At 39.6% G+C, this 9,842-nt stretch overlaps 2 long non-coding RNA genes across 4 annotated transcripts; one reads left to right on the top strand and one right to left on the bottom strand.

Moving 5' to 3' along the window:
* Positions 1-1,719: 1,719 nt before the first annotated feature.
* LOC120925016 lies at positions 1,720-2,261 on the bottom strand. Of its 2 annotated transcripts, none has more exons than XR_005746521.1 (3): positions 2,219-2,261; positions 1,971-2,088; positions 1,720-1,758 (listed from the first exon to the last, which is right to left on the bottom strand). It is a non-coding gene; the product is annotated as an uncharacterized LOC120925016 (long non-coding RNA). The 2 variants fall into 2 exon arrangements; XR_005746522.1 differs by having other exon boundaries at positions 1,971-2,129; positions 2,219-2,260.
* A 6,640-nt stretch (positions 2,262-8,901) lies between these two features.
* On the top strand, positions 8,902-9,437 carry LOC120925015. Of its 2 annotated transcripts, none has more exons than XR_005746519.1 (3): positions 8,902-8,944; positions 9,075-9,192; positions 9,405-9,437. It is a non-coding gene; the product is annotated as an uncharacterized LOC120925015 (long non-coding RNA). The 2 variants fall into 2 exon arrangements; XR_005746520.1 differs by having other exon boundaries at positions 8,903-8,944; positions 9,034-9,192.
* The last annotated feature ends 405 nt before the right edge of the window (positions 9,438-9,842 follow it).

The following is a 9,842-nucleotide window of genomic DNA, read 5'->3' as shown; positions in this document are numbered from 1 at the left end:
TGGTGGTGGAGGGACTCTTCCAATTTGTCGAAGGGTCTCTCATGGGTCCTTCCTTCAGACAAACGTCTAACAACAGACGCAAATTCCTCTGGATGAGGAGCCCATCTGGACGGGCAAACCGCACAAGGGTCTTGGTCCAAAGCGGAAGCAAGGAAGTCTTCAAATTGGCAACAGCTAAAAGCCATTTTTATGCGTCTCCCGGCCTTTCAACAGATGGTGAAGGGACATCATGTACAGGTCCTGTCGGACAACACAACAGCAGTAGCCTATGTGCTCAAACAAGGCGGAACCAGGAGCCAAGGTCTGATGGAACTAGCCAACCAGTTATTGTCCTGGGCGGAGATAAACGTGACTTCCTTGTCAGCAGTTCACCTAAAAGGATCTCAAAATCTGCTAGCAGACATCCTAAACAGAAGGAGAGTGATGGAGGCAGAATGGAGTCTGAATCAGGAGATATTCTCCATGATCTCCAAAGAATAGGGGCATCCTCAATTGGACCTCTTTGCCAGCCAGCAAAATTCGAAGATTCAGGAATTATTTTCTCTTCACAGAGGAGACCGGGCGATAGGCATAGATGCTCTAGCTCACCCATGGAATTACCAGCTGTGTTACGCCTTTCCCCCCTTTCCTTTAATCTCGTTAGTTTTAAGGAAATTCAGGGAAGAAAATACCAGCTTAATCCTGATCACTCCCTTTTGGCCAAAAAGGCCTTGGTTTGCCACAGTATTGAATCTGGCCGTAAAACCTCCACGGAAACTACCATCCAGGAAGGACCTTCTAACACAGGGCTCTGTGTTTCATCCAGAAGCAGACAGGTTACACCTAAGCGCCTGGTTTCTGAAGAAAACCTTCTAAAAGCCAAAGGATTGTCCGACAAAGTGGTAAAGACCCTACTGTCTAGTAGAAAGGAGGTAACTAGGGCTATTTACCTTAAAGTATGGAAGAAGTTCAACTCTTGGTGTTCTTCCAAAAACCTTCAAACCAAAAGTGTTGTTTCAGTTCTGGAGTTTCTCCATGAGGGAATGGAGAAAGGACTTGCAGCCAGCACCTTGAAAACGCAGGTAGCGTCTCTTTCTGTTTATTTGGAAAAAACTCTGTCCAGAGAACCCTTGATTTCTAGATTTTTTAGGGCACTTGCTCGAAACAGACCTGTGACCCTCAAAGTTTTTCCTAGTTGGGACTTGTCATGGACCTTGGAATGCTGAAGTGTACAGTATCTCCTTGAAATCTGTTACACAGTGGGGGGGGTCTTCTGCCCTGTCTTAAGGCTAACCCCCCCCCCCCTCCAGACGGCTCCATGGTCTGGAGGAAAAGCATTGTTCTGTGTCTGGCTGTTTGTGTACTTTGATTGCCCCCTGGGGCTTCTGTCTCATTACACATTTCAGTCCTCCTATTCAAGCTATCGGACCAATCCCTGCTGACCCTGTTTCAAGTCCTCATTTGCATGGCTAAGAGGACCTAATTGAGAACTACAATGTACTTTACAATTGACCAATAGGAAAGTGAGAAGAGGGGGGAAAAAAGGGGGTAACCAAAAGGACCCCGGGGCTTTTGAACGGTGCAAATAGATAATCAGACAAAATTTGATTATAAAATTAGAAAATATAATTTATTACACAAATAATTAGTATGCCATAAATACGATAAATTTGAAATACATCTCGATTAAATACGTGATATCAAGACGAAGCATTGTTTAAGTCAGCTCTACATGTTTCACTCCGACAAGTTTCTTCAGGAGCTTTCAGACATACAATGCTAAATATCAGAAGAAAAAACAACAAGACATATAATTAAATGACTGTTGAAAACAATCATTTATATATCAATACATTTTGGTAAATAATGTCAAAAAAGGGAAAAGAAAAATATTGATCATGAATACATCAGTTATTGTAGATAATGCATGCTCAAGGATCTCAACTACATATAAACAGGGGCCAAAAGTAAAAACAATAATATTTACTTACCAAAAAGGTAAAACAGCAAAAGACAGCAGACCATACAGGAAGGAACCAGAGTCCTCAGGGAAAAACAGAATAGTTCAGGAGAACCACAGCAGGATTTTAAGCCATTGATAGAATTAATCTGAAAAATCAGGAAAGCACATGTGGAAACACATATGCAAACTACTCTCAGTTGTATTGTGCAACAATGGGTAAAGAGAATATACACTCCAAAAACTTGTTATAATGGACAATATATATAATATATATACCTGTCAATAGTAAGCAAAAATGCCTATTGTCAGTAGAGACAGTCTAATGTTTGCCATAGATATGGATTGAAAGAGGATAAAGGGGAAGGAAGACACTCTCACAGCCCCTCAAATAACCTGATCAAAAAGCGGCATCCGCTCTGTTAAGAAAAAGGGGAGAAATAAAAAAGTATATTATAAGTAAATAGGGATAGTTCAGTGCCAAAAAATGCACAGAACAAACAAATCCCTAATGCTCACAGTGAGTAAGCACAAAGCCAAAAAGCTTGTAAGGTAAATACCTGGTTAGGACAAAGTCCAAAGATGAAAAGGCAGAGCCACCTAGATAGCTGTGCATACAGCAGCCTTTCCTTGCATTAATTAGGTCTGGTCTCAGCTGGAGCGCCTAACACAGCGCTTGGGCTTTAAATCTGCCACCACGGCGATGATTGACCAATCAAAACGCCGCGGTGCAGACACGTGACCTGGGCGTCAGCAGAAGGAAAACAATCCACCCAGCTGACAAGCTCAGCTGATCCCAATGTAGCCAAAAGTAATGACAGCACACATGAGACCAAAGAAAAGGTCTCTGTGGGCGGTCCAAAAACGATCGGCGCCATTTTGGAGGCTGGAAAGGTTTCCAGTACAAGATAGCTGGAAGGCAAATGGAATAGACAGCGCGGAAGCGCTGAAAAAACACACAAAACTCAAGCTGGGAATGGATGTGCTGGCGTAATTGGTCTAAAAGAAAGGGATCTGAGGGGAAACAATAATGAAAGGGGAGTGATAAACCCTCTTAACCCCTGCAGCTCCCTACGTGTCCGTATGGCTCTCCTGAATCCATCCTGCGCCCAGAGGCATGAGGGAAAAACATTCCTTGGTGTGCCGTCATTATGAATAGAAGTAATACAATGAAAATAAAAATAAATATAAATAATAAAACAGTATGATATATTTGTTACTACTTGAAAGTAGAAAAAGCAAGTTGTTTTGACATATAGTGTTCTTAATTGATATTTGTAAATAGCACTCTGTTTTATGAGATCCATGAGCAAGCAGATCCAACAATCATTAAACACAAAGTTTTATTTGGAGAGACAATCCATACATAATTGCATAAGAAGTTACAGTATGATAAACATACAGTGATTATTACATCTGGAAATATCCTAAGTGATTTTTGGATTTCAATAAAAAGAAAAAGAAGAAGAAAAACAGAAAACAAAAAACAAAATAAATAAAATAAAAATAAAATAAAATAAAATAAAAATAAAAATAAAAATAAAATGAAGAAAAAGAAATTAATTGTAATTAATAAGTAGATGAGAAATAAATAAAAATAAATATAAAAAGAAAATGACGTTTTATAGAAGATACATATGAGTATCAATATACAATGATGTTGATAAATATTGCTATGAAATCAGAAACATATATATATATATGTGATATATGAATTGTGAATTTTAACAATAATGATATAATAGAAGTGAAAATGAAAGACAGCCCTATAAGAAAGGCTTGAAGCTCAAAGCTTCATTTAACCCTGGAGCAATCAAAGCGGACAAAGAGTAAATCCACTTTACCTCCCTTTGGAGCAGTATTTTATCATAGTCGCCCCCTCTCTCACCGGGGGTGATGTATTCCAAGGCAGAGAATTTCATTTTATGACTGTTGAATTGGTGGTGAATGCCTGAGTGGCGGCTTATCGGAGTTGCCATCTTTTTCTTAGCAATCAAGGTAACATGGTCCCTGATCCTATGAAAAAATGGACGCTTGGTTTTTCCCACGTAAAAAGCCCCACATTCGCATTGCATCAAATATACTATGCCAATAGATTGGCATGTTACGGAGAAAGTGGGTTTCAATATTTGTCCATTTGGAAGATTCACGGTGGTGGAAGCGTGAATGTAGCAACAAAATGGGCATTTGTGGCATGGTCTAGAGCCCCTGGGTCCACACAGGCGTGTGTTACCTAAGGAAAAATGGCTGCGGACCAGCCGGTCCCGCAGCGATCTAGATTTCCTAAAGGTAATCTGTGGATAGTCCTGTAAATGTCTAGACACAGCTTCATCGCTGAGTAAAAGACACCAATATTTCTGAAGGATGGAACGCACCTTCTGGTGGTGGCCAGAAAAGCGTGTGATCAATCGTATGCCCGGATCGAGTTTGGAAGTTTGGTCATGGAGCAAGGAACTTCTTTTGTTTTGCTTTGCCCTGAGGTATGCCTTTTTGAGGCCCTTTTTGCTATATCCTCTCTCTTGGAATCTGGTTTGCAATAACTTTGCCTCATGCTCAAAGTTAGATTCAGTACTACAATTGCGACGTAGTCGCAAATATTGTCCATAAGGAATATTAGAGATAAGAGATCTCGGATGTGAGCTAGAGGCATGCAAAAGTGCATTGCCTGCCGATGGTTTACGGAATAAGGATGTCTCAATCATTCCTACATTGTCTATTGAAATCTGAATGTCTAAAAACGTTATAGACAGTTGGCTCATCTCAGAGGTAAACTTAAGATTATATTCATTGCTCTCCAAACTTTTCAAGAAGGATAAAAGATCAACCTTGGGGCCCGTCCAAATGAAAAAAACATCGTCTATAAAACGACGCCACAGGGGGATGTGCTCAAAAAATGAATGCACATCATCCGTGCGTAGCGAGTGGTATGGTCAATAATATGTTCAGTGCATTAAAAACTCCTACGGTAGGCACCTCTCAAAGCAACTCTACAGAGTTGGATTTTCGTCCTGCACGGGCTCTCACCCAGCCAGTGACGGACGACAAAAAATGACTTCTAAATCATCAGATATTGTTCAAACCACCTTGGGGGGTTTCCAAATAGTAAATTTATCCTCAACCCATCTATCCACTGAACAAATTGATGTTTTAAACCTAGGTCTGACATTTTGTCCTGTACAGAATACAGATACCTTTGATTTAATTAAGGATATACATTTATTTTCTCGTAGATTAATGTTAAAAGTACTCTTTGACAAACCCAAACCGTCAGTTGCATCAACCAATTTTGAAAACCCCATCTGGGAAGAAATGACTCTAAAAGATATCAAAGCTCTTGAGGAGCTTACAGAACTTTGGGAGGAGGGAGGCATCGATGAGACCGACCTAATGGAGGCGGTTCTCCTTGATGCATCCACCTCCCTGCTTCTCTATCCGATGCCTTGGTAACAACACATGTCCCAACTTCCAAACCTAGGGACTACAAACCAAAGTCCAAAATGTTCCCTACATTGCAAGGAAACCCCAGTATATGGGCTTTCACAAATCAGGTAACAAAGGAAATCAGTAGAACAAACTGGTCCCATATGCCCCACTCGAATTTATCGGAGACACAAAAATCTGCTCTCAGCTCCTTACAGACCAATGACACAATTGTCATAAAGCCTTCTGAGAAAGGCGGCAATATTGTCATTCAAGATAAATCAAGCTATAAATTGATGGTATATAAAATCTTAAATAACAAAGATTGGTATAAAAAAGTAAGTGAGACACATCTTAGAAATACCATATTGCGATACCAAAACCTAATCAATTCAGCTTATCATCAGGGCCTCATTGTGAAATCTACATGGGAATTTTTGAATGTGATGCATCCTAGGACACCGACGCTGTATGCGTTGCCCAAAATTCACAAAAATTCGACTAATCCACCGGGCAGACCGATTGTTTCGGGTAACGGATCCTTAACTGAAAAAGCCAGTCAACTCATCGACGAGTATCTTCGTCCTTGGGTTGAAAATCTGGCTTCGCATTTACAGGATACTACCGACCTTCTGAAAACATTGGATGGGATTAATATTCCCAAAGGATTCGTGGCTGGTAGCCTTGGATGTGGAGGCCCTCTACAACTCCATCCCCCATTCATTGGGGTTGAGGGTTGTAGAGGGCTTCATCTTGGAAAATTCCGAAGCTTCCCCGGCATACAATAAATTCATTTTGGATTTGTTGGACTTTATCTTATCCAATAATATTTTTCTTTTTGATGGCTCCCACTACCTCCAAGTGCAAGGCGTAGCTATGGGGACTAAGTGCGCCCCTTCCTACGCGAACTTGTACTTGGGGGGGTGGGAGCAAAATTTGCTACGCACGGATGATGTGCATTCATTTTTTGAGCACATCCCCCTGTGGCGTCGTTTTATAGACGATGTTTTTTTCATTTGGACGGGCCCCAAGGTTGATCTTTTATCCTTCTTGAAAAGTTTGGAGAGCAATGAATATAATCTTAAGTTTACCTCTGAGATGAGCCAACTGTCTATAACGTTTTTAGACATTCAGATTTCAATAGACAATGTAGGAATGATTGAGACATCCTTATTCCGTAAACCATCGGCAGGCAATGCACTTTTGCATGCCTCTAGCTCACATCCGAGATCTCTTATCTCTAATATTCCTTATGGACAATATTTGCGACTACGTCGCAATTGTAGTACTGAATCTAACTTTGAGCATGAGGCAAAGTTATTGCAAACCAGATTCCAAGAGAGAGGATATAGCAAAAAGGGCCTCAAAAAGGCATACCTCAGGGCAAAGCAAAACAAAAGAAGTTCCTTGCTCCATGACCAAAAAACTTCCAAACTCGATCCGGGCATACGATTGATCACACGCTTTTCTGGCCACCACCAGAAGGTGCGTTCCATCCTTCAGAAATATTGGTGTCTTTTACTCAGCGATGAAGCTGTGTCTAGACATTTACAGGACTATCCACAGATTACCTTTAGGAAATCTAGATCGCTGCGGGACCGGCTGGTCCGCAGCCATTTTTCCTTAGGTAACACACGCCTGTGTGGACCCAGGGGCTCTAGACCATGCCACAAATGCTCATTTTGTTGCTACATTCACGCTTCCACCACCGTGAATCTTCCAAATGGACAAATATTGAAACCCACTTTCTCCGTAACATGCCAATCTATTGGCATAGTATATTTGATGCAATGCGAATGTGGGGCTTTTTACGTGGGAAAAACCAAGCGTCCATTTTTTCATAGGATCAGGGACCATGTTACCTTGATTGCTAAGAAAAAGATGGCAACTCCGATAAGCCGCCACTCAGGCATTCACCACCAATTCAACAGTCATAAAATGAAATTCTCTGCCTTGGAATACATCACCCCCGGTGAGAGAGGGGGCGACTATGATAAAATACTGCTCCAAAGGGAGGTAAAGTGGATTTACTCTTTGTCCGCTTTGATTGCTCCAGGGTTAAATGAAGCTTTGAGCTTCAAGCCTTTCTTATAGGGCTGTCTTTCATTTTCACTTCTATTATATCATTATTGTTAAAATTCACAATTCATATATCACATATATATATATATATATGTTTCTGATTTCATAGCAATATTTATCAACATCATTGTATATTGATACTCATATGTATCTTCTATAAAACGTCATTTTCTTTTTATATTTATTTTTATTTATTTCTCATCTACTTATTAATTACAATTAATTTCTTTTTCTTCATTTTATTTTTATTTTTATTTTTATTTTATTTTATTTTATTTTTATTTTATTTATTTTGTTTTTTGTTTTCTGTTTTTCTTCTTCTTTTTCTTTTTATTGAAATCCAAAAATCACTTAGGATATTTCCAGATGTAATAATCACTGTATGTTTATCATACTGTAACTTCTTATGCAATTATGTATGGATTGTCTCTCCAAATAAAACTTTGTGTTTAATGATTGTTGGATCTGCTTGCTCATGGATCTCATAAAACAGAGTGCTATTTACAAATATCAATTAAGAACACTATATGTCAAAACAACTTGCTTTTTCTACTTTCAAGTAGTAACAAATATATCATACTGTTTTATTATTTATATTTATTTTTATTTTCATTGTATTACTTCTATTCATAATGACGGCACACCAAGGAATGTTTTTCCCTCATGCCTCTGGGCGCAGGATGGATTCAGGAGAGCCATACGGACACGTAGGGAGCTGCAGGGGTTAAGAGGGTTTATCACTCCCCTTTCATTATTGTTTCCCCTCAGATCCCTTTCTTTTAGACCAATTACGCCAGCACATCCATTCCCAGCTTGAGTTTTGTGTGTTTTTTCAGCGCTTCCGCGCTGTCTATTCCATTTGCCTTCCAGCTATCTTGTACTGGAAACCTTTCCAGCCTCCAAAATGGCGCCGATCGTTTTTGGACCGCCCACAGAGACCTTTTCTTTGGTCTCATGTGTGCTGTCATTACTTTTGGCTACATTGGGATCAGCTGAGCTTGTCAGCTGGGTGGATTGTTTTCCTTCTGCTGACGCCCAGGTCACGTGTCTGCACCGCGGCGTTTTGATTGGTCAATCATCGCCGTGGTGGCAGATTTAAAGCCCAAGCGCTGTGTTAGGCGCTCCAGCTGAGACCAGACCTAATTAATGCAAGGAAAGGCTGCTGTATGCACAGCTATCTAGGTGGCTCTGCCTTTTCATCTTTGGACTTTGTCCTAACCAGGTATTTACCTTACAAGCTTTTTGGCTTTGTGCTAACACACTGTGAGCATTAGGGATTTGTTTGTTCTGTGCATTTTTTGGCACTGAACTATCCCTATTTACTTATAATATACTTTTTTATTTCTCCCCTTTTTCTTAACAGAGCGGATGCCGCTTTTTGATCAGGTTATTTGAGGGGCTGTGAGAGTGTCTTCCTTCCCCTTTATCCTCTTTCAATCCATATCTATGGCAAACATTAGACTGTCTCTACTGACAATAGGCATTTTTGCTTACTATTGACAGGTATATATATTATATATATTGTCCATTATAACAAGTTTTTGGAGTGTATATTCTCTTTACCCACTGTTGCACAATACAACTGAGAGTAGTTTGCATATGTGTTTCCACATGTGCTTTCCTGATTTTTCAGATTAATTCTATCAATGGCTTAAAATCCTGCTGTGGTTCTCCTGAACTATTCTGTTTTTCCCTGAGGACTCTGGTTCCTTCCTGTATGGTCTGCTGTCTTTTGCTGTTTTACCTTTTTGGTAAGTAAATATTATTGTTTTTACTTTTGGCCCCTGTTTATATGTAGTTGAGATCCTTGAGCATGCATTATCTACAATAACTGATGTATTCATGATCAATATTTTTCTTTTCCCTTTTTTGACATTATTTACCAAAATGTATTGATATATAAATGATTGTTTTCAACAGTCATTTAATTATATGTCTTGTTGTTTTTTCTTCTGATATTTAGCATTGTATGTCTGAAAGCTCCTGAAGAATCTCATCGGAGTGAAACATGTAGAGCTGACTTAAACAATGCTTCGTCTTGATATCACGTATTTAATCGAGATGTATTTCAAATTTATCGTATTTATGGCATACTAATTATTTGTGTAATAAATTATATTTTCTAATTTTATAATCAAATTTTGTCTGATTATCTATTTGCACCGTTCAAAAGCCCCAGGGTCCTTTTGGTTACCCCCTTTTTTTCCCCCTCTTCTCATTTTTTCTTATCATTGGGGTGAGGTGCCTGTGACTACTGATACTTGTCCACAAAACGTATTCAATAGGAAAGTGGTTGTTGTATAAAAGTGTGTGTGCATCCAATAAAAGAGTCTCCTGTTTGAACTTGCATACAGTCTGCCTGGTGTTTGTTCTGAGCTAACACAAATGTATTTCGAACGGC

Source organism: Rana temporaria, chromosome 1 (genome assembly GCF_905171775.1).
Source record: "Rana temporaria chromosome 1, aRanTem1.1, whole genome shotgun sequence".
NCBI lineage: Eukaryota > Metazoa > Chordata > Amphibia > Anura > Ranidae > Rana > Rana temporaria.
This window is presented reverse-complemented; position numbering and strand designations above follow the sequence as displayed.